The sequence below is a fragment of the Myxine glutinosa genome, chromosome 10 (assembly GCF_964187855.1).
Source record: "Myxine glutinosa chromosome 10, kmMyxGlut1.1, whole genome shotgun sequence".
Taxonomy (NCBI): domain Eukaryota; kingdom Metazoa; phylum Chordata; class Myxini; order Myxiniformes; family Myxinidae; genus Myxine; species Myxine glutinosa.
Genome location: NC_136270.1, coordinates 91785536 through 91812090, shown reverse-complemented (window position 1 = coordinate 91812090; position 26555 = coordinate 91785536). Strand labels below are relative to the sequence as shown.

Here is a 26555-nt window from a genome sequence, read left to right as displayed (position 1 = left end):
GAAGAGGCGACTAAAAGGGTTGGCGTCAGGAAGAAACTTACTTTTTCCACATGTGAAATTTGCATTTATGTTTATTTAAATTATACAATGGACTACAAAATGTAAATGTTTCATGATATTTGTTATGTTATATCACCTTTATCTATCAATATTGTTGAAATGAAGATCAAATAGCTGTATGTTGAAATATGTTGAAAAAGTCAAAACTTTACATGAGGTGTACTTACTTTTTCACGTGACTGTATATATATATACTGGCTTGGCTCGGCTCGCGCGTCGTTACTGAGGAACGGGCTTATTTTAACTGAGGCTAATGACTATACCTGAGTTGCTGTGTTGTCATGACTTACACCAATCATAATACAAACAATTACTTTGCACAAATGTATTTGTTGTGTTTGTGATATTATATTTTTATCGGCAATTTAGGTTGAAGATTCAGGTTCAATGTTTTTTTTTTTCAACAAAGAACCCCTCAGCACACACATAGGGGAGGGGTAAGTGCAGACTAGAAATTTGGGACGATTACACCTCACCAACATGTAATTCAAAACACCTCACCACCAAGTAATTTAAAACACCTCACCACCACATAATTAAAAACACCTCACCACCACGTAATTAAAAACACCTCACCACCATGTAATTTAAAACACCTCACAGCCATAAAACACGTAATAAAAACACCTCACCACCACACAATTAAAAACACCTCACCAACAAGTCATTTAAAACACCTCACAGCCATAAAACACGTAATAAAAACACCTCACCAACACGAAATTAAAAACACCTCACAGACATAAAACATGCAATAAAAACACCTCACAGCCACGAAATTAAAAACACCTCACCACCACATCATTTAAAAACACCTCACCACCAAGTAATTCAAAACACCTCACTACCATGTAATTCAAACACCTCATCACCAACTAATTCAAAACACCTCACCACCACATAATTAAAAACACCTCACCACCACGTAATTATAAATACCTCACCAGTCACCACCACGTAATTCAAAACACCTCACCACCACATAATTCAAAACACCTCACTACCATGTAATTCAAACACCTCATCACCAACTAATTCAAAACACCTCACCACCACATAATTAAAAACACCTCACCACCACGTAATTATAAATACCTCACCACCACGTAATTCAAAACACCTCACCACCACATAATTCAAAACACCTCACCACCATGTGATTTAAAAACACCTCACCACCATGTGATTTAAAAACACCTCACCACCACATCATTTAAAAACACCTCACCACCACATAATTCAAAATACCTCACCACCACGTGATTCAAAACCACCACAACGTTATTAAAAACACTTCACAACCACGGAAACAAAAGTTTGAGGGAGTCGTTAAGTGACAACACAGACACTGCCCAGATGTGTAGATGTAAAGATAAATGACTGTACCCGAGTTGCTGTTTTGTCATGGTTTAAACCAATCATAATTCAAACAATTATTTTGCACAAATGTATTTGTAATATACGTGATATCACATTTTATAAACAATTGAAGTTGAAAAAAAAAATTCCCCAAAAAATTCCAAAAAAAAATTGGAAGATTTTTCAAATAAAAATACCCTTAGGACATACCGACGGGAGAGATATGTGCATACCATACCGCTCTAGCAGGGAAAATGGCCTTTAAATGCCTGGTGTTGTGTTGTACACAGGGTGTCCGAAAAGTCTGGAATCATAGGGGAAATCTTTTTTATTTATTTGTTTTCTTTTTTTCAGATTAATATTGACCCAATGCATTAAATTTAGAGGAGCGAATTGAGATTATCCTTCTCCATGGCCGGGAAGAGTGGTCCCAAAGAAGAGTGACTGAAGAGTTCAATGCAAGACATCCGGAAAAAGGCCAATTAACCAAAGCGTGGTATGCAAGCTTGTCCGCAAATTTAAAGAAACGGGATCTGTGATGGACAAGCTTCGGTCTGGCCGACCTCACACAGCTGAGGAAATTGTGGAAAGTGTTAATGCTAAATTTCACGCTAGCCCAAAAAAAGTCTATCCCATGTACGAGGGAAGTGTGTTGAGCATATTCTTGGACAATATTTTTTTCCTATGATTCCAGACTTTTCGGACACCCTGTATATATGTAAAACAAAGACCCACCCTCATCTCACATGTGATGGAGGGAATAACCAATCAGCTCTCACCAAACAATACACTTGTGGTAGGGTAGAGAGCACAATTGTGATAGGGAGCACATCTTTCTGGACTGAAGGAAGCAATTCAAACCTTTGAGAGATTTTACCTCTCCATGTCAGCGTACGGTAAACTGGACACTTCTGGACAAAAAAGAGCATCCTTAGACAGATTGGCAGTTTTGCGTTGAATGAACCACAGATGAGCCGCTCAGGGTAGCCGTCAGCACGCAGAACAGTTTTAATGTACTGAATTTCAGCAACAAGTTGGCATGGTGAACAGATGGCCCACACTCTACTAACAAGGGTGTTCATAAGAGTAATCTTGTCGTATGTTGAGCTGAAGGAATCCCACCATGTGCACTGCCCAGTGAAGGTACACTTGCGGTAGATTGCAGTCAAGAATCCTGCTCGTCGTTAGAAAGATGAAAAGCTTTCACTATGTCTGTTCTTCTTTCTGATATATATATATATATATATATATATATATATATATATATATATATGTATATATATATATATATATATATATATATATATATATATATATATGTATATATATATATATATATATATATATATATATATATGTATATATATATATATATATATATATATATATATATATGTATATATATATATGTATATATATATATACATATATATATATATATATATATATATATATATATATATATATATATATATATATATATATATATATATATATATATTGTTGTGGTTGTGCCATAGAGGCAAACCCCCTATAGTTCGTTGCACGACAACATGTAGCCTGCAGTAGTTAGATATGTCTTATTGAATGTAAAGATGAGCCCTTTCCCATTGTGTAGTAATAAAGACCAAATATGCGTTGAGTTAGGCAGGATGTCAAGCCTTCGTGGCTGGGAGAAGCCATTACTAATGTGCAGGAAGGCGTGGCCAGAAGCACAGGCCCACGTGACCAGTGAGGAGGCGGGAACACCTCGCCATGATGCGACAAGCCTCAGCCAATGGGACGCTCTGGAACATTTTGAAGGGCGTTGGCAGGTCTGATAATAGCCCACGCATTATCATTCTCTTTTGCCGAGGATTTCGCTGCGCACAAGACGACCTCCTGCTCTGTTCAATCTTGCCTTGCCTGGGATTTTGCCACGTAGACGACACCCTGCTCTGGACTCTCTTGTTTTAGCTCCAACGACACGTGTTTTGGCTTTTGTTCTTCGTCGACACCAATCGCTTCTGCGCCGATCTTTTGCACCATCCGGCTGACCTGCAAGCTTGTCCAACCTGTCCTGAAGTTCGTCTATACCAACTTCGAGGCGGCGGTTCGTCCTTCGGACCTGACCTCATCGAGCCGTGAACTGCGCACACCAGACCACGTGGCCAATTGCGAGGAACCCCAGTACGTACATCGGTACGCCCTTAACCAGTGTCTTTTTCCCTGTGAGTGTGTGTGTGTCGGAGTGTGAAGGTGCCAAGTCGGGGTTATTAGTAGGTAGGCGTTGGTAAGGTGTATCTTCGTCTCTGTTTCTCTGTGCCTTCTAAATAAGAGGCTGTACATTTTGTTGTTACTTTCCAACCTGTTCGGTACGTATTTTCTCCATTGGCCTAGCATAATCCGGGACCGCATTTGGCTAGACTCAGGTCCATAAATCTCGTGGGGTAACGCCGCTTTCCACACCGTGCAAATCCACTCGGCACGCAATTGAATAAGGTGTGTGAAAGCGAGGGTTTGATCGCACGGTTCTTCGGCACGGGCGTGCACCTTGATCCGTGCACCTTGAAGGTATTCGTGATTCTCCGGTATTAACCGAGGGGAATCACGCAAAAAAATTGTTGTGCAAGAAGGGGGTTTTGAACCCGGCCCCCGCAACAAATTGTTGTGAAGGAGTGGGATAATTTGAACCACCGCAACAATATATATGTATGTATGTATGTATGTATACCGGCAGAACATCCACGCAACGTAAAGTCGAACTTCAAGGCTTCAACTCCAATTCCCCAAGTTGGTGGTATTTCTGTCTTCTACCGACTCCTATCCGGCCTTGCTCCCCCAGCTCTCTCTGTGCTCTGTCCCCCAAATATTCCGACAGGTCGCACAAGATCTGCCTGCAACCCTCTTCTGGTGAAACTGCCAAAATCAAGACTCTCTGCTCACCTTCACTCTTTCATTCCTCTTTTCTCCCGTCTCTGGAACAAACTCCCTCATTCTCTTCAATCCCACTCGTCCCTCCAGGTCTTTAAAACAGCTGTTCACCACCATCTCTTATATTCCCCCATCCAAAACCTTGCTCTCTTCTACCCCTGTTAATTTACCCCAGATCCACTTTTTTGAAATAGCGACTTCGTTCCTGGAAGTCCGAGCAGTGTCATGTGTTTTATACCTCTCCCACCCCCCCCCCCTTCCCATGCCTCCTCCCCCCCCCCCCCCTTCCCATGCCTCCTCCCCCCCCCCCTTCCCATGCCTCCTCCCCCCAAGCCCTCTCCCTCCCACAGATCTCTCGATGTCCCTGCTCTCCATCTTGTTCTCCCACTCCCTTTATCATATGTTTTATGTTTCATGTGTGAGTTTGTCTTTTTGTGATCAATGCTGTAGCTCTTACACGAGCCGCGATGTTGTATACAAAAAAAAAAAAAAAAAGAGTCACCACCGCTTATTCCAAAGCGCAACTTTCAAACTTACCCCAAACCTGAAGGCTTAAATCATCTCCGCATTCCAAGCCTCAATCCCTCACCCAGGCAACCCCCTCCCCCCTCCCTGCACAATGAACCTCCACCCACCACAACCCCTCAATTCTCCCTCCCCCCCCCCCCCCTGGTTCGTTGAGAGCGGGGGCGGGGGAGGGGGAGGACAGTTAAATATCATATTATTTAATATTGTCCAGCGAAAGCTGTTGCTTGTTCAGAACCAACTCCGCCAACCCCAATTTTAAAAAGTCATCTACCCACCTCCCCCAGTGAAACCAAGTCCTCAAAAGTCATCCACCCACCCCTCCAGTCAAACCCAATTCCTCAAAAGTTCTCACCACCCATCACCAAATACTCACCAAACGCATATGATTATATTCCAGCACAGTATGACAGCATTACAGTGCTCAGATCATTTCATGAAAGCAACCAACCTTTGTGTCGGCAACACAATCAGGCAATCTTTCTATTTAAAGAAGGCTATGTCAGAACCTCAGAACGTGTGTATGCTTTACAAATTCAACTTCTCTTTACAAATGCAAAATTCTTTCATTAACAAACGTTATTAATAAATATTGTATTCCATATAGTTAGTCCACATATTGAACTTATTACGACCAAAGTTCTTCGAAGTATTGCTTAAATATGTACAGTAGTTGGAAAAGTTAACGCAGCACTTTATATATACCACGCCGGGAATATGAAACAATATAATTAGACAACAGTTCGATCCCTAACTTCAGTTTTTCGTCTTTCGCCTTCAATGACAAGCATATAACGAAATGCATAATTTGCTTGAAAGAAAATTTATACGCATTTATTTGTAAAAAAATTAAAAAAATGTCATAGCTCACACATCCTTGAGTCTCCAATCCACGCACATTTTGTAAACACTGATAAAACCAAAACCTGAGACACCACAAACACACAACTTACCTTATTCTTATCAGGAAACACTCATCTCTCCAAATATCCACACATACAACCACTCGTGTAACCATAGCACCGACGCAGGCAACTTTCCGCTGTTCAGGTACACCAGAGGCCTGTGAGGCCTGTGAGGCCTGTGAGGTGTATATAACACGGAACAAAAAATGGCAGGGATTTCATTTTGAAGAACCACCCAGACGGACAGACAGAGAGGCAGAGATGCACAGGGACAGAACGAGCGACGAGCACACTGGTGGAGAATACATACATACATACATACATACATACATACATACATACATACATACATACATACATACATAAATACATACATACATACATACATACATACATACATGTATATATATATATATATATATATATATATATATATACATATCTGTGCAGTGTCTGTCTTGTGTTGTGTTGTGTTTTCTTGTCACTGAACTACTCCCTCAAACTTTTGTGAAATCGTACCAAACTTCTGGTATACACCTATCTCTCCCGTCGGTATGTCCTCAGGGTATTTCTTTTGAAAAAATTTCCAATTTTTTTTTTTTTTTGGAATTTTTTTGGGAACATTTTTTTTTTTTTCAATTTAAGTTTTCAACTTCAATTGTTTATGAAATGCAATATCACGTATATTACAAATACATTTGTGCATTATGATTGCTTGAATTATGATTGGTGTAAACCATGACAAAACAGCAACTCAGATGCAGTCATTTATCTATATACAGTCACGTGAAAAGGTAAGTAAGTACACCCCATGTAAAGTTTTGACTTTTTCAACATATTTCAACATCCAGCTATTTGATCTTCATTTCAACAATATTGACAGATAAAGGTGATATAATATAACAAATATCATGAAACATTTACATTTCGTAGTCCATTGTATAATTTAAATAAACATAAATGCAAATTTCGCATGTGGAAAAAGTAAGTACACCCTTGGCTCTAATAGGTGGTATTGCCCCCCTTTGGCAGAAACAACCTCAAGTAGGCGTTTCTTATAACTGTCTACCAGTCTCTGACATCGACTGGTATGAATTTTTGCCCACTCCTCCATGCAGAATTCTTTCAGCTGTGCGATGTTTGAGGGGTTTCTTGCATGCACAGCTCGTTTCAAATCCCCCCCACAACATCTCAATGGGATTTAGATCCGGGCTTTGACTTGGCCATTCCAGAACCCTCCATTTCTTTCTTTTCAGCCATTCCTTGGTGGATTTACTGGTATGTGTAGGGTCATTGTCATGTTGCAAGGTCCACCTTCAGTTGAGCTTCAACTTTCCGACAGATGGCTTCACATTATCCTCAAGCACCCTCTGGTACAATGAAGAATTCATAGTGGATTATATGATGGTGAGCTGCCCAGACCCTGATGCAGCAAAGCTGCCCCAAACCATAATATTTCCACCACCATGCTTTACAGTTGGTATCAGGTTCTTGTGGTCAAATGCTGTCTTTGGTTTTCGCCAAACATGCCTTCTGGTACTGTGGCCAAATAGCTCTACCTTTGACTCATCTGTCCAGAGCACATTGTTCCAGAAGTGCTGGTCTTTGCTGAGGTGTTCATTGGCAAACTTTAGTCTTGCCCTGATGTTCTTTCTGGACAGCAAAGGTTTCCTCCTGGCACACCTCCCATGTATATAGATCAAATTTGTGCAGCCTTTTTCTAATGGTAGACTCGTACACTTTGACATCAACAGTGGCAAGATCTACCGGTATGTCCCGTGATTACATTCTGGGGTTCTTAGAGACTTCTTTCAGCATCTTGCGGTCTGCTCTCGGGCTGAACTTGCCGGGGCAGCCCGGCCTGAACAAGTTGGCAGTTGTTTGGAATCTTCTCCACTTGTAGATGATCTTCCGGACAGTCAAATGATTGATTTAAAATTGTTTGGAGATCTCTTTAAATCCCTTCCCAGACTCGTAGGCATCTATAACCTTCTTTCTGAAGGCCTCAGAGAGCTCTTTTGATCTAGGCATGGTGACGCCGCACACTTCAACAACAAAGAGCAAACCAAACTAAATGTCTGAGGTTTAAATAAGACAGGTTCCTCCAAGATCCTCTTTGACGATGTTCTCATCATTTTCACCTGAGCTGGTGCACCTGATTCAAAGTTTAGGTGTTTGAAGTAGTGATAAATGTCGGGGTGTACTTACTTTTTCCACACGTGAAATTTGCATTTATGTTTATTTAAATTATACAATGGACAACAAAATGTAAATGTTTCATGATATTTGTTATATTATATCACCTTTATCTATCAATATTGTTGAAATGAAGATCAAATAGCTGTAGGTTGAAATATGTTGAAAAAGTCAAAACTTTACATGGGGTGTACTTACTTTTTCACGTGACTGTATCGACATATTATATGGGCAGTGTCTGTTGTCACTGAACTACTCCCTGAAACTTTTGTTTCCGTGGTTATGTAGTGTTTTTAATAACGTGGTGGTGGTTTTGAATCACGTGGTGGTGAGGTATTTTGAATTATGTGGTGGTGAGGTGTTTTTAAATCACATGGTGGTGAAGTGTTTTGAATCACGTGGTGGTGAGGTATTTTGAATTATGTGGTGGTGAGGTGTTTTTAAATCACATGGTGGTGAGGTGTTTCGAATTACGTGGTGGTGAGGTATTTATAACAATGTGGTGGTGACGTGTTTTTAATTATGTGGTGATGAGGTGTTTTTAATTTTATGGCTGTGAGGTGTTTTTATTACGGGTTTTATGGCCGTAAGGTGTTTTTAATTTCGTGGTGGTGAGGTTTAATCGTCCCAAACTTCCAGTCTGCACCTACCCCTCCCCATTGTATGTGCTGAAGGGTTCTTTCTTGAAAAAAAAAAACATTCAACCTGAATCTTCAACCGAAATTGCCTATAAAAATGTAATATCACAAACACAACAAATACATTTGTGCAAAATAATATTGTTTGTATTATGATTGGTGTAAATCATGACAACACAGCAACTCAGGTACAGTCATTATTCTCAGCTAAAATAAGCCCGTTCCTCAGAAACGACGCGCGAGCCGAGCCAAGCTAGTATATATATATATAGATAGATAGATAGATAGATATATAGATAGATATATATATATATATATATATATATATATATATATATATATATATATATATATGTATATATATATATATATATATATATATATCAAACTAAACCACGATGAGGCCCCAGTCGACGCATGTAAGTATGTCTATTAATTACGTACCATTTGAATGTGAGTACTGTGCTATGCTTCTATATACTGTACTTTTAAATGACATGGTATTGGATGAGAGTACATCTACGAGTTTTAAGTATCATTGCACTGCGACTACATCTCGAGCTTTCAATTTGACCTTTAGATTTTGAATGCTCTTAAAACTTGAGACTAGTGTTGTGCTTGAACATGGACGTGCAGCAAGGATAGTAATTTCAGAATTTCAGTTTTCTCGAACAAATTAAACACTGCTCCAGAGAAAAACAAATCAACTCTGTTCTTAAAGTCTAATAACCCCCGCCACTAAGGGTGGATGGAGGTTATGTTTTCACCCCCGTCTGTTTGTTTGTTACTTTCAAAATCTAAGATTTTTCAAGCATATTGGTCTGTTGCGTTTGTTATTCTGTCTTTCTGTTTGTCACTCGCCTACAGGTCCAAATTCTAAACCAATCGTTATGAAACTTTACAAAGTTAGAAGTCATCACACTTGAGAAGCCTCTTGATTTTGAGGTCAAAGTTCATCTGGAGGTCCAATTTCTAAATTCGCCATTTTTCATCCAATTGACTTGAAAATTGAACAGCTTTTGCATATTGAATCACTAAATTGGGAAACCAACTTTTTTTTTTAGGTCAAAGGGGCAAAGATCAATTCAAGGTCAAACTTCCAAAAGCATAAATTTTCATATGAAAAATTATCAATTTTCATCTGATTGACTTTAAAATTAAACAGCAATTGCATAGTCCCACATTGAATTTGGAAAGCAAATATTTTTCAAGTCAAAAGGTCAAGGGTCAACTCGAGATCAAACTACTGAAATCATCAATTTTCAATTGAAAAATCATCACTTTTCATCCTATGAACTTGAATATTAAACATCAATTACAAAGTGCATCACTGAATTGGGAAACCAACTTTTTTGAGGTCAAAAGGTCAAAGGTCAAGGTCAAAGTTCTAAAATCATAAATTTTCTTTTTAAAAAATTGTCACTTTTCATTCTATTAACTTGATAATTAAACTAATTACATTGTGCATCACTGAATTGGGAAACCAACTACTTTCGAGATTAAAAGGTCAACTCAAGGTCAAGCTTCTAAAATCATCAATTTTCATCTCAAAATATGAGCTGGTGTTGGCCTAACGGTTAGGGCGGCGGGCTTGGGATCCTACGGTCCTGAGTTAGAATCCCATTGAATTAACGCCAGGTGGGGTTGACTCAGCCTGTCATTCTTCTGTGGTGGGGAAAATGAGTACCAGATAACTGGTTATAGCGAGGCATTGCATCAGCGGCAGACGCGCCCACAGAAAAATGATGCAACCAGCAGCAGGGTGGCTGCACACGAACACCAGGGTGGTTTTTGTAATAATCAATTATAATCAATTTTAATCCTATTGGCTCCTATTTTTTTTTTTTTTTTTTTTTTTTTTTTTTGTATACAAGGTCGAGGCTCGTGAAAGAGCGAACATTAATCACACAGAAAGACAAACCGACACATAAAACAAATAACATCGGGAGCGGTAGACAAGATGGGGAGAGAGGGGGAAGGACACAAACACAACATTTGAGAGCAGGGACCGAGAGACATGGAGACATCGAGAGATCTGAGAGAGGGCGAGGGCTTTGGGGGGGGGGGGGCGTGGGAAGGGGGCGGTGGGAGAGGTATAAAACATATGGACACTGCCAGGACTTCCAGGAAAGAAGTTGGAATTTCAAACAAGTTGGATCTGGGGTGAATTAGCGGGGGTAGAAAAGTTCAAGGTTTTGGATGGGGGAAGATAAGAGATGGTGGTGAACAGCTGTTTTAAAGACCTGGAGGGAGGAGTGGGATTGAAGGGAGTGAGGGAGTTTGTTCCAGAGGCGGGAGAAAAGAGGAATGAAAGAGTGAAGGTGAGCAGAGAGCCGAGATTTCGGCAGTTTAACCATCAGAGGGTTGCTGGCAGATCTTGTGCGACCTGTAGGAATATTTGGGGGACAGAGCACAGAGAGAGCTGGGGGTGCAAGGCCGGAGAGGAGTCGGTAGAAGACAGAAAGACCACCTACCTGCCTGCGGTGAGTGAGTGAAAGGCCCTCAGAGATAGCTTCATCGCGGGAGATTCCAATAATTCTGAAAGCTTTGGTTTCAACAGCGTGAAGCCGAGCTAGGTGTGAGGCAGGAGCACCGGCCCATAGGGGAGAACAGTATTCCATTGAGCTGCGGATGAAAGCCTTGTATGTGGTGAGGAGCTCAGGTGTGCCGAGGAAGGACTTCGCACGACGGAGGATGCCCAGTGGGCGACTGGCTTTGGAGGCCAGCTTGGAAATGTGGTTTTCCCAAGAAAGATCATGGCAGATAGTGAGACCCAAAATCTTGAGCGACAGAACTTCTTGGAGAGGATTGTTGAGAAAGTAGATGGGAGGGTTGTCCAGTCGATCTTTTCGGAGAGACATAGTAAGAGTGTGAGATTTGTCAGGATTGAAAGACATGTTCCACTTGTTTGACCAGTCTGTGATTTTGTCCAGGTCTTCAGAGAGTGAGGAGGCAGCAGACTGCCGATCTGAGGGAAGAGGAATGGAGCGGCAGAGAGTGGAGTCATCAGCAAAGAGATAGAGAGGATTTTCGAGAGAGTCAGAGAGATCATTGATGAAGACCAGAAAAAGCACGGGGCCCAGAACACTGCCTTGGGGAACTCCAGCCTGAACAGGAAGAGGAGATGAGAGAAACCCATTCAGGGCCACACGTTGACGACGACTAGAGAGGAAGTCCGCCAGCCATGCGTGGAGATTTCCATGGATACCAAAGGAGGAGAGTTTGGTGAGCAGAGCGGGGTGCCAGACCGTGTCGAAGGCACGTGATATGTCGAGGGAGACAGCTCTAATTTCCTGTTTGGCATTGAGGACCTCCATCCATTGTTGAGACAGCAGAAGCAGCATGTCCAGAGTAGAGTGACCTGGTCTGAAACCAAATTGATGATCAGAGATCAAGCCATTGGAGAAGAGGAAAGATTTCATATCCGAAGCAATGATGGATTCCATGACTTTGCTGATAATTGGGAGAAGGCTGATTGGTCTGTAGTTGCTAGGATCTGTTTTTGCACCTTTTTTGTGCAAAGCGGTGATGTTGGCTGATTTCCAAGCAGATGGCAGTTGACCTTGAGCAAAAGAGAGGGTGAAGAGAACAGAGAGAGGGTGAGATAGAGCAGCAGAGCAGGATTTTAGGACCCGTGGGCTGATGCCGTCGGGTCCAGTTGCAGAATCAGAGTCGAGGGTTGACAGAAACTTTTCCACCTTGTCAGGAGGAAAGGACACGGAGTCCAGGAGCAGCAGGGTACGACTGGGTATGGTGGGTACAGAGAGGGATGGGTTTGGGACACAAGATTTAGAGGCAAACACAGAGTTGAGGCATTCAGCTTTTTCACGTGCGGAGTCAGCTGTGTAGCCGTTTGAGGTAAGGGAGGGGATGGAGGGGGAACAAACACCAGAAACGGATTTGACCAGGCGCCACCAGGATTTGGAAGAGGGAGACAGATAAGAGAGTTCGGTCTTGAGAACGGAGAGATATTGTTTCCTGGCTCTCCTGAGGGTGGACACACACTTGTTTCGGGCTTTGTGAAAGGAAATGAGATTTCCTTCCGTTGGATTTGCTTTCCAGGAGACGAAGGCAAGTTGTTTCTGGGCAACAGCCTCACCACAAGATTCCGTGTACCATGGACGGGAGGAAGGGTATGACAACTGAAGACGAGATGGGATAAATCTGTGCATGAGAGAGAGCAATTTACTTTGGAAGAATTCCCAGGATGAGTTGATGTCAGAGGTGGTAGAGATGGGAGACCAGTCCAGATGATTTATGGCTGCTTGAAGACCGTGCCAGTTGGCCTGAGTGAAATGCCAGACTCGTCGACGCTGAGCAGGCTCCCTGAGGATGGTCAGAGAGATGTCCACTTTAACAAGGACATGATCAGATGATCCGATCGGAGCAGAAGAAGAGCAGCAGACATTTTCAGGGAAGTTAGTCATAACCAAGTCCAGAAGAGAAGATGTTCCGTTGACTGAGATCCGGGTCGGGAAATTGACAGATTGTGTCAGTCCCAGTGAGTCGCAGAAGTCCTTTGCTGAGGAGCCATGGCTGGTGAGAGAGGTACCCACACCCAGCCAACTGGCATGATGACAGTTGAAATCACCACATATGAGGAAGAGAGAGTTGGGATGAGTAGATAGAAGTTGGTCCATATCATCAGACAGCGAGATGTAGATGGAGTCATCACTGTTTGGTGGACGGTACAACACACATATGAACAAGAGGTGGGAGCGAAGGGGAAGCCGTAGCCAGAGGTATTCCTGGGGGTGAGGTGGAGAGAGTGCAGTGCAGGGCGAGTGAGGAAGAGAGTTTTTGATAAAGATCGCAACCCCGCCTCCAGGACGAGGCTCAGGTCTATCATACCGGAGGAGGGAGTAGCCCGGGAGAGATACTATGGAATCAGAGCCATCATAAAGGAGGAAAGTTTCTGTTAAGCAGATCACGTCTGGTTTGACAGAAGCAACCTGTATGGAGAGATCAGTTAAGTTTGAACGAAGGCCCCGGATGTTTGAGGTCCATACCGTTAATGAAGAGGAAGGGGGAGCATCAGATACAGAACAGGGGGGAGGAGGGGTAGGGTAAGATGTGGAAGAGGTGGAAGAGGTAGGGAGAGCTGTTGAAGGTGTGTCAGAGATTTCAGAATAGCTCGGAGAAAGGGAAGGATGGGGCGGACAAAAGGTTTGATGGTGATTGGGTGAGCCACAATGAGGTGTTATTTGAGGAGGGGGAAGAGCGAGGCAGAAGGTTGGGGGAGATGGAGGTGAGAGTTTGAAGGGGGAAGAAGTGGGGAGGACGCTTTGAGGAGGGGGAGTGAGAGGGGGAAAATTGAGAAGCAATGAGGGTGGGGAGATTTGAAGGGGAGGGGTGAGGGGGGAGTTTGGGAGGGAAGGGGCAAGGGGAGGGATTTGAAAGGGATGGGATATGGGGGAGATTTGGAGGGGAGGGGTGAGGCAGGAGTCTAGGAGGGGAGGGGTGAGGGGGCGTCTTGGCGGGGAGGGGTGAGGGGGTAGTTTAGGAGGGAGGGGGCAAGGGGGGAGATTTGAAAGGGATGGGTGATGGGGAAGATTTGGAGGGGAGGGGTGATGGGGAAGATTTGGAGGGGAGGGGTTATGGGGAAGATTTGGAGGGGAGGGGTGAGATTGGATTTTTGAAAGTGTACGATTTATGGGAAACGAACATTTATTGCAAAATGAGTTTCTTGTGACCTTCGAGTTAAAAATACGTTTAAGGACGCTGGATGGAGGATGGAGTGCAGGAGAGTTTAGGGAATGTAGAAAAAAGGCACTATAGGAGATGGATATTTTTTTTGGGATGAATTGATTTGGTGAGCAAGTCGAAAGCAGCCTTTTAAAGAAGAAGAAGAAAAAGGTGTTATAAAATATGACGGAATACATAACTTGAGGGGAAAGTGTAAACATTGAAGGTTAATGAGTGAAAACTATCTGGGGAAATGGGGGAGAAACACGTGGTTGAAGAACGAACGAACGAATAAGAATGAATAAACGAATGAGAACAGAGAAGGAAAATGTTTTTTTTTTTTTTTTTTTTTTTTTTTTTTTTGAGTTGAGATTTACACAAGGAAGTAGGCTATGGGTGAAAAGACTGGGAATACAGAGAACGAAAGTTATTGGATCACAAAAGACGGACCGCTGAGAGAAAAACAAAGCCTCAAGGTTGTACAGTGCACACTGTACAAGGCCTCAAGACACGACACGGCAAACAGACGATCAATTTATGAAAGATAAACACCGAGAAACAACCAAAGTTGCACACAATAACTTCACACACCGAAAGATAAATACAGTTTCGACAAAATACAATTGTGAACAGACTTAACTTCGAAAAACGTGGAGACCGTGTGGAGCTTCGAAAAACCCTGCCGCCGTCTCTAAGATCTCGCGAGATCTCCAACCCTGCCGCCGTCTCCACGACTTGATATCCCATTCCTATTGACGCTTTGATAAAGATTGTCAATTTTCATCTTAATGAAATGAACAATTTGATGTATCCATGGCAACTTTATTTGGGGGGAGGGGTGGATTTTGCAAGTATTATGCTCTGCATGACGTCTTTCTTGTTTGTTTCTTTGCCTGATTGTTTGTGAACAGGATATCTAAAAAAGTCGTGGACGGATTCAGACGAAATTTGGTGGAGAGGTTAGTAATGTGACAAGACCGAAATTTTGAGATTTTGGTGAAGATCTGCATCCGGATCTGGATCTGAGAATTTTGTAAGTGATTCTTCACCATTGAAAGATAGGGCAAAAACGATATAAAGCACAATATCTCAAGAAGTTAGGGATGTGTTTGGACGAAACTTTGTGGACAGGTTGTTTGTGTGACAACGTCGAATAATTTTGATTTTGGTGAAGATCTGAATCTGGATCCAGATTCCAGAAAATTTTAATTTTTAAGTGATTTTTCACCATTGATTGTTCGGGCCAAAAATGATATGCAGCAGGGTATTTCAAAAAGTTGTGGATGACTTATGCCAAAACCTGGTCGATGAGTTGGGTAAGTGACAAGAACAAGCCGATTCGATTTTGGTTCAGGTCCGGATCCAGATATGACATATCAGTGGGATACAAAACGTAAACTGTTCAGTCTGGTGGAGGTATGCGCTCTACTGAGTGCCGTTCTAGTTCTCCAATGCTTTCCCTTGCTCCTTTCTGAATATTGATGTTACTTATACTACTCTCCAATCTAGGCTATGAGCCAGACCCCCAAATTGACCGATCGGTACCATACAGATGGAGTAAGGCTCATTGTGATTTTTAGCAAGATATATGTCCCTAGATATGAAAAAAAGTGATAGCAGTGTATAACTCTCGGCCATCTCTGTGTTATCACCCGAAATATTATTATACGCCTGCTTCGCTTCGCCAAAAAATGTGATATTTGCTAAAATTGGAATAAATATGTTTTTAAGGACCATAGAGTGCCGAGATCGAGATCGAGATCGTATTTGTTCGAGAGATCATGATAAACCTAGAGTGTGGAGCAAGTTTGCATGCATTGTGAAATATAATGTAGCTGATGTTACAAACCTACTTTAGGATCCTAGCTAATACCAAAAATTACACTGAGATACCAAAAGTAGTAGACGAATAAACCTAAAATGTTCAAAAGCTATGTTTCGTTCCAAAATATCAAAATTAGGGGGTATGGTTGAACATATTTTGAACTTTGCCAAAATATGTGCCCCAAACAACCACCATATTACAAAGTAATGATATATTCCAATGCAGTGTTCCTTGCGAAGATTTTGAGGGGTCAAATGTTACTCTGGGAGTTTTCATTTTTGAAATATTGACAAAAATGTACAATGTGAATTCTGAACTCGAAGCGATTTCGACCACTTTTTCACTAAATTTAACATATTTTTTGTCATTATATCAATATTTTGATAAATAACCCCCACAAATGTTCTATATTTCTATTACTATATTAGTTGGCATCCAGTATGCAAATTATTGGCACTCTGTGGTCCTTAAAAACATATTTATTCCAATTTTAGCAAATATCACATTTTATGGCGAAGCGAAGCAGGCGTATAATAATATTTCGGGTGATAACACAGAGATGGCCGAGAGTTATACACTGCTATCACTTTTTTTTCATATCTAGGGACATATATCTTGCTAAAAATCACAATGAGCCTTACTCCATCTGTATGGTACCGACCAACCCCCTTGGCTCATAGCCTAATCCTCTGGTATCCGTCTTGACTACAGTGAGCTCTTAAAGACATCTGCTATTATCCCATTTATCTGCTCTGGTACTTTCAGCATGCCCGGATGCACATTATCTGGCCCTGCAGCTTTAGCTCCTCTTAACATTGTTTTGCAATCGAATAAAGAATTTTAATAACTGCATAGGTGCATGTCAGCAGTACTGGCTATTCTGATTCATTGTTTAAATATGGCTGCAATGCGTGTCCCAGGAAACCTACCAAGTAAATGCAATCGTGCTTTAAAAGATAATGTTTGACTCACTTTCCGAAGTTATTCCTTAAGATTCATTCCTAAAATAAATCAAGGAGTGGTTTTATGCATTTTTTTCTTTTTCATAACTTTGTAATACTTCCAACAATATTGTTTCTTCCAACTCTTCTAATTTGATGCTCTAAATATAATTTCCTCACATATATCAAATAAAGCTGTACTGTAGCCTTGCTAACTATTCCTGATGGCATTGTCATTATTTTTCCCACAACAATATCAGTAATTATACAGTAAATGCTGCCTTATTCGAAGCCTGAAAAGAAAATTGGAAGACGAATCTATCATGTCTTGTCACTTGATTTGGTGGTTGAAATTGGGTATACACTTGGGTGTGCAGCCAAAGTATGGTAGTCTGGTGTGCAAAAAGTAAGGTGCGCAAACTAATGGTCGTTAGGATTTGATTTATTTGATAGTAGTCTGGAGTTGGTGGCACAAGCATTACCACTAATGGTTGTGTTGTACTATTTCTGCAGTACTGACAATGCTTTAGGCATCGCTGCAACATTCAGTATAAACGCCTGGATGGCTTATTTTATGTTCCTTTAAATAGGGTTACCCCACATCCGGTTTCCGAGGACATGTCCTCCTTTTCGGTCCTTAAATCTCCATCCGGCCGGGTTTTTAAATATCTAAAAAAGTCCTGGATTTTGCCATTTAAGATTTGGGATACTTTTTTTCCTTATTTAAACAGTTCAACTATTTTTGTACATTTTCTTAGGGTGAAAAAATGCAGTTATAAAATGTTTGGACCATGACAGTTTGGTATAAATCTGTACTATTACGTCATGGTGTAATGGACGTGTTCAAACATCATGCGTCCACTTCCTGTCCAACCTCAGAGTGAGAGAGTCCAGTGGCGTGCTGTCCAAGATCCAGTACCTTTTCTGAGTCCGCACTGTTACACCGTATGCATTTTTTTATTTTCTTTACAATGCCAAAACAAAAGTGAAAATTCACTGCATAAATAAAGACAAAATTTCTATTTTAAAAAAGTTGTCCAGAAAAATGGGAAACCGAGTGCTTAGTACGTAGAGCTGGTACATACATCTCTATGGCAAATTAAGGTGCTTTTCATTTACAATCTCATGTGGACTCGGACAAGCACGATATTTCCAGTAATAATTCAGTATTTCGACTGAATCGGCAGTTTGCAGTCCAAATTAATTGAGGCCAGAAGAAGGACTGGTAAAAGGAAAGGACTCACTACATGTTAAGAGGTACATTGAAATTTGAATAATTATATCATTGATTTTTGAGGCCATAACACTGAGGATTTTCAATGAAATACACAGTAAAATAACACATTAATACAACATGAATTGGCAGATACTGATACAGATACATCCCTCTCTTTTTTCTTTTTTTTGTTCTCTTGTCTCCTCTTTTTTGAAATGCAAATAGGGTAACCCTACTTTAAATGACATTTGTTGCCTGCACAATTGCTCGGGCTTCAATTTTTCGATTTCGGATAATAGAGGCTCCCGGGGGGGGGGCTCTCCAAACTTCCCCGGGGGGGGGGGCTCTACAAACTTCCCCTTTCCCTCCAAACTTCGGATCCCCATTTGTCCCTCATTTACCAAACAATTGCTTTGAAACTATCGTTCAGGCTTCGATTTTTCGATTGTGGATCATGGTGGCTACGAAAGGGGGGGGGGGGGAGGGGGGTTACCCACTGAAACTTTGGATCCATACCCATCCCTTATTTACCAACTGATTGCTTTAAAACCAGATACAGCCCTTCTACGCGATGGTCTGCAAGATCGCTCGGTCTTAGAGATTCTTCGATTTTCGATCAGGGGGGCTTCCAGGGGAATCCCCCAAAATCAGCAGAGGTCTGAACTACAATCTCAAGAAATGACCATCAGCCCACTCTGGGCTATTTACTTAATGTAGTTTCCAAACAGTGTCACACATTTTACGCAGCAGTTGATGAGTTTGTTGATGCCATTATAATGGAATTGGCAATGTATTGGCTCGGAAACCTTTTGTAAAATCATTTTGCAAAAGTTTGTAAGAGGCTGAGAAAGTTCTATTTGCATGGCTGCCCTTAAAATGATGTTATTGACTTGACTCGCTAATTTCAGTCCCCTGGAGGATGAAAGCCTCCCTCGACATGATCCATATTTTCTATTCTTCACAATTTGGGAGCCATGTTCTCCATTTCCAAACCTTCCATCCTTCTTTCCATTTCCCATGTGTAACTTTTGATGTGCATCGATTTTTCTGTTCTTCATGCTAAATGTTCCATCGCCGTTCCATTTCTAATCTTTGATCGAGACCAATATGCCATTGAGTTTTGTTATTTGTCTAATCCATTGCCTTCTCGTTTTGTGAAACAGTACTGAGACATCTTTCCATAGCTATTTGCATTGTGATCAATTTTTGTTCCCTTTTCTTTGTAAGAGACTACAGTTTCACTAGCATACACCATTGCTTGTTTTATGCAGATTGCAAACGTTTTCTCAAATACAAGCTTAGTTTTCTTTTCATGACATATTATGAATTTTCAAAATTCTGCCCATCCTGCCTCTAAATTACATTCACCTCAGTTGAAGTTGACAATTTTGCCTTCATTATATTCCTTTTCCTCCAATACTCAGATTCTCCAAATTAATCTCTTAATTCCATCATGATTTTCAGTTCTTCAGCATTATTTGAATTTAAAACAATGTCATCTGTGAACCGCAGGTGGTGTAGTCGTTCTTCATCGACATTTGTTGCTTTGTTTCACCAATGTAGCTCTTGGAGCACTCTTAACCATGCATTTTGGTGAGAACATGTCTTCCTGTCTGACATTTGTTTTCTTGATCTTGTTGTACACCGCTCCTTTCCTATGCCATTTCCAGGTGCTGCATAACGTCATTGCCGGGCGAGAGGGAGCCCAGAAATGACGTGTGCTGAAAGGGAGTACTCAGTTTTCACTCCGGTTTCTTTCTTGTTTGTTCGTTTGTTTGCTTGTTTGTTTGTCCAGGTGATATCTCAGCCATCCTTTGAGCTAGGAAGCTGAAATTTCGGCATAATAGTGAGCAAGTGCTTTGGCAAAAATACTATTTTTTATTTTTTGATTAATCAATTAATTGATTAGTTATTTAATTATTATCGATTAATTAAGGACTTATTTATTTCCTTTTTTTTCTGGGCAATATCTCAGGCACCATTTGAGCTAGGAAGGTGATATTTGGACATGACAGTGACCAAGTGATGTGGCAATAAAGGATATTTTTGATTTATTGATTAATCAATTAATCGATACATTATTTATTGATTAATCAATTAATTATTTCATTATTCGAGTAATGACTTCATTAAATAATTTTTTTAAAGTTACAGATTCGGATGAAACACTGGTGCTTTAGGTATTCTATCAGCCAATTGATTAATTATTTAATTATTTTATGATTATTATTTATTTATTTTCTTTCTCATCTGGGCAATATCTCAGGCACCTTTTGAGTTTGGAAGCTGATATTTGGACACGACAATGACCAAGTGATTTGACTGTAAAAGGTACTTTTGATTTATTGATTAATCAATTAATCGATTAATTATTTAATTTATCCGATTAATGACTTCATTAATTATTTTTTTGCAAGTTACAGATTCAGATGAAATGGTGGTGGTTTAGGTATTGTACAAGACAATTTATTCACAATTTTATTATCTTACCATTATTATTTATTTATTTTCATGATTAATTACTTATTTATTTTCTTTCTCACCTGGGCAACATCTCAGACACCTTTTGAGCTAGGAAGCTGATATTCGGACATGACAGTGACCAAGTGATGTGGCTACAAAGGATATTTTGGATTTATTGATGAATCAATGAATCGATCAATTATTTATTGATTAGGCAATTAATGTTTTTTTTTTCAATGAATGGCTTCTTAAATTAATTTTCAAAATGTTACAGCTTCGGATGAAGCACTGGTGGTTTAGGTATGCCATTAGCCAATTGATTAAGAAAATATTTTATGATCTTTATTTATTGATTCTAATTATGCAATTAATCAATCAATGATTGTACACCTCTCCTTCCCAATACAGTCTCTATGAGCTGCACAGCGGTATTGCCAGGCACCGAAGGCACCCGGCAATGCCGCGCTGGAGGATATTTATTTATTTGGCATTGGGGCGGTGTACTTTAAATGTATCTGTACTTGTTCTTGATCCTGTCACTATTCTGATGCTGTTCCACCATTTTAGACCTTGCTTATTGCTCAATATATTGATCTGTCTGGAATTAAGGTTTAGTTATGTAGAGCTTGTATGACAGCATTTGCTAGAACATTGTAAAAGTATGCCTCTTTGTGATGGTTGTACCCCCACCTCCCCAATGCAAGTCGGGGGTCAAATCTTCCACTTTTTTCCCTGCTGCCCGGATTTGTCAGGGCAGCACGGTCACGGTCAGAGTGCTGATCGGTCCCCATGGACTGGCCCATTCCCTCTTGTCTCTCTCTCTTTCTCTCTCTTTCTCTCTAACTCTGTCAAGTTCCTGACTTTGTGAAGGCTGGGGTACACGATCCTAGATGTGGGGGATCTTTGGGTCGCTCCTGGGAGATCAATTGGCTGTCTCTGTGCTGCAGGCTTCTTCAAGAGAAGTGTCCAGGGCTATACAACAACAACAGCAACAACAACTCTGTAAACGTCTTTGCTCTTGTGCCTAGCATTTATTTGATTATGACAATATTAATTTTTCCAGAAGCTTATTTATTGTTTGAAGGTGATCCGTTGTTGCATATCTGCTTCTAAAACACACTTGCTTGTGTGGTTTGTTGTTGTCCTGTTCAATTGTGATGCAGTTGTTAATAATTTTCTGTAGCAATGGAACTCCACCGTGATGCAATGCGTTGCATGTACTAAAGATTCCAAAAGCTATACCAGCTGTATTCTCAGTTTGTGCCAATAGCAGCAGGGTCAATCTTGCTGGGAATTTTTAAGAGTAGGAACCGGACTGAGATAGTTCCCACGCCAACCCACATTTGAAAGCATGGCGTGTATGCCAAAGCCCCTCAACATGACATGTCACAGTCTAACGATATGTTAACCTCTTTTTTTTTCAAACTTTCCAATGAGTTTTCTAGTCCAGTGGATTGGATTGGCAGCCCCAAATTATCAAACAAGAAAATCAATGGCATGTAATTGCATGGCAAAGAAATCTTTAGTTCTCCTGTCTTTTCTCTGCAGAATTTAAGATTTCAAAATTATCTTTCATCACGCTTCAGCCGTGAGTCTTAAGTAACACACAAAGGCCAACAAGAAAATAATCAGTTCACTTCCGATAACAGCTGCAGATGAAATTTTCTCAAAATGCTTTTGAAAACATAATGAGATAGATGAGTTCCAGAAGCATCTCACATGACACTAAGTGGTGGCAACCACAATTGTCTGAAGACTCACTGAGCCAATTCATTACCCAAGAATGCATTTTACAAATCATTGCATTGCTATATGGAGCTTGTTTGTTACCTCCGCCACCAAAGGTGGATGGAGGTTATGTTTTCACCCCTGCCTGTCTTTCTGTCTGATATGAGAATTATTTAATTTTTAAGTGATTCTTCACCATTGGGAGATAGGGTCAAAAACGATACATAGCAGGATATCTCAAAAAGTCATGGATGAATTTTGGACGAAACTTGTTGGGCAGGTTGTGTGTGACAAGGAAGAATCGATTCGATTTTGGTGAAGATCCGGATCAGCTCGTATATTTTTTACGTGATTCTTCACCATTGAGTGATATGGCCAACCAGGTGGAGGTATGCTCACTACTGAGTGCCGTTCTTGTTGTATCTGAGTCTGAAAAATTCCACATGGATGATCAAAAATATTTTGTCCAGCGGAATTTCAAACATTACTTTTGGAGGATTTAAAAGGGAATTAATTTTGGAGGACTTATGAGAAAGCTACAAAGCAGTACACTGGGGTGGTATATTTTTCCAGCCAGTCATTTTAAAAATCCTTTTGTCATTTATTTGCTATATATTTTAATAATTTTGTTCGTCATCCCCATTTCACTTCGAACCATTTGTATCATAATTTGTTCAGGAAGTCTTAAATGCATGTAACCTACCACTGTTGGCAAGTGGACAGGACTTTATACATTAGAAAGGATAGGATTACAATGGGATTTGATTGGTTAAGATAATGAAGGGTGTGGACAAGATGAGTGCAGAATAATTATTCAGAAGAATAGACAGTGATAGGACCAGGGACCATAGACTGAAAGTAAAGAAGAGAAGAGTTCGGACAGTAATAAGGTAGGGGTCTTTCACTCAGAGAGTAGTTCGTGCATCGGATGGCCTCCTTAGAAAGATAGTGGCAGCAGAAACAGTATATAGGTTTAAATTTAAATTAGATAGGTACCTATAAGCATTGGAGGTAGAAGGTGACAGGGACATTGGCATGACTTGTAGGTAGCTTGTGTGTGAATGTGGGATGGTTTCTGGGGTTGGTGTACTGCAGGCATGGTGAGCCGAATGGCCTTCTCCTGCACCGAAGGTCCTTGTATGTACATATTACATATATATATATATATATATATATATATATATATATATATATATATATATATATATATATATATACATATATATATATATATATATATATATATATACATATATATATACATACATATATATATACATATACAGTATATATATATATACATACATACATACATACATACATACATATAATTGTTAGTTCCACTACAAATCTTGTGCTAGCAAATTAGAAAATAAAATTAACTTTTCTGTATGTTTCTACATATTCTCGAGAGGTTTTGTGCTAATCACATTATAAGTTTACTTGTGATTGTAGCAAGATAAAACTTTGTGCATGAAAAATAACGAGGCAATATAACAATGCAAGTTACAGAGCATTGATATAATTGTTTTTTTTAAATAGACAACATAATTGTTCATCATTTTCAAACATCTCAGACTGACGTCTTTGCTTAACATCTCAGCTCAGTCTGTTTTTAAAGTTGTTCAGGCTGAGATGTTTGGCAAAGATGTGCAGTCTGTTATTGAAGTTGTTCAGGCAGATTAGAGTGCCATCAGAAAGTATTCACACCCCTTGACTTTTTCACATTTTGTTGTTTTACAGGCTGAATTTAAAATGAATTAAATTGAGATTGTTTGTTCCTGATCTACACATAATACCCTATAATATCAAAGTGGAATTCTATTTTTAGAATTTTTACAAAATAATTAAAAATGAGAAGCTTAAATGTCTCGTGTTAATAGGTATTGTCGTGCGATTGCCCTTTGGTTAAGACCAGGGGATCGCGGATGGACTCGAGCTTACTTGGAGGCGTTTCCCAATTGATGGCAGACCGGGATATTCCCAAGACACGGGCCGGGATATTGGGGAAAAATGCCACAGCTTACCTTTTCGGCCCTGACGATGTCTTCTCCCTGCAAATTATTAACTTCACACGAACACGGAATTATGTACAACAATAAATATTTATTACGGAACCCGAGAACAAGGAAACGCGACGGAAGAAACTAAATTCTAAATTGGGACGTCCCCACACCAGATTTCAAATACAAGACAAATGTGGGAATAATAAAATTAATGTCTCGTCGTGTTGTGGAATGTGGTGCGTCTTGTCTGTCTCTGTCGTCCAGGCCCCAAGCTCGCTTCCGTTGGCGTGAACCGCTCGGCGCGCCCGCGCTCCAACTGCATGCCTCGCTCGTCGTTTGTATACGCAGGGGAAGAGAATCGTCAGCGTTGGTCTCTCCACCAAAGTTCAAAGGCAAGAACAGGTCCAGCACGAAGGGACAGCTAAGGGAATGCAAGAGGCAAAGGGAAGAGCTCTGCACAGGAAGGAACCAGGAACGAGAAGGGACAATGTTGGCACACCAACGTTCAGCAGCAAAGTCCACACCAAAGTTACAAAATGTCTGCCGCTCCCAGTCTCTTGCTCGGCGTGCTCTGACGTCATCCGGGCCTCTTCACCAACCAGCGTGTCGCTTGTTACATCCTCCTTCGCGCCCTACACACCGACTGGCCGAATGTTTGCGCCTTCCGCACTGATTGGCCGAGGTGTCATTGGTCGTGGCCAATCAGTGTGTCGCTCCTTCACCTTCCTGAATCTTCTCACCGCGTTGGTGTCCTCTCATTGGCCGAGCGCTTGGCGCCATGCTCCTTGTTCGCCCTTCCCCCCTTCAATCAAGAGCCCTCCTGAGCGTGGCTATTGCCTGCCTTGCACGATGTTTGTCACCATGGTGGCGTACTGCGCGGACGCTGCCTGTTGGTTTTTCCAGTCAGTCATTGTAAGGGGGGAATTTAATTAGTGTGTGCACTAAGGGCCTATCTAAGGGTCTATAAGAGTGCGCTGCCACAAGGGACACAGGTGTGTTCACAGAGGGAACGACACACAATGGAGTTAGCATATTCCCTACAACTACTTAACATGCCCCGCCCCCTCGTGGCTGGGACGAAGATACACACTTATTCCGACATTCAGGCTACAGGTCCCTGACTTACTTACATCGAGGTGGTTCTAGCTACCCATGACAGACGAAGCATGATACCTACACAGATCTACCTAGATCTAGATATTCCCCTACCCCAAATTCATAACAGTATTATCTGTAGATCAGTGACAAAAATATCTCAATTTAATCCATTTTAAATTCAGCCTGTAAAACAACAAAATGTGAAAAAGTCAAGGGGTGTGAATACTTTCTGAAGGCAGTGTATATTATTTGGTAGCTACATTACACTCGTTGCCTCTGAATTATGATTACAGATAATAGGAATATTTCAGCCATGGTGCTGTCAATGCCAGGGTAAAATGTGCTATCTGGCAAAGTGTCACCATGAAGATGTTCATGTTCATAGAAATGATAGTGCATGTAGCACTGCATAGTCTAATGATAATTACTGTCCTATAAATGGCTAAACAAATTATCCAATAAACTAATATTTAAATGCATGTGCCTTTCACATTGTTTATAAAAAAATGGATTAATTAAAAAACACACATTTTAGTAAATAAAACATGAACCTGAAACTAATGATAGATACTACGTTCGTTCAGCTTTAAGTTCAATAATAGCAATTTGGTCACATGTCAACTGCAGTTCAGTACTCTCACTTTACCCACCAGTCAAAGCTGATGGATCGCTGCCGACTGGAATCGTTTGTCGCACTTAATGATGCAGTTGACCCAACGTCCTCACCAACTGACCGTTCTCTCTGGTTGAGCCGTTGTGTCAGCCGAGCCAGGCTGCCTTCGAACCTGCCATGGGGACAGGATAGTGACTTGGAAACCTTGAATTAATCTACTGAACCTCAACCAGAATAAAAAAAACTTGAAGTATAAAATTGCATCATAATTGAAAAACAATTACAGACTGAACATTTTTAATACGAAAATAGTAATGATAATAGTAAATATAATAAAAACAATAATAATAGTGCTCTTAAAAACTGACTCATCATTGCAAAAAG

The 26555-nt window shown here is 40.7% G+C and overlaps 1 protein-coding gene across 1 annotated transcript in view; it reads right to left on the bottom strand.

Annotated features, from left to right (window-relative positions):
* ANKFN1 (ankyrin repeat and fibronectin type III domain containing 1) overlaps positions 1-26337 on the bottom strand; it is a 214022-nt gene extending 187685 nt beyond the window's left edge. The window contains exon 1 of the mRNA XM_068126490.2: positions 26209-26337. The gene's annotated coding sequence lies outside the window, so the exon portion shown is untranslated. The remainder of the gene's footprint in view (positions 1-26208) is intronic.
* Positions 26338-26555: the final 218 nt, after the last annotated feature.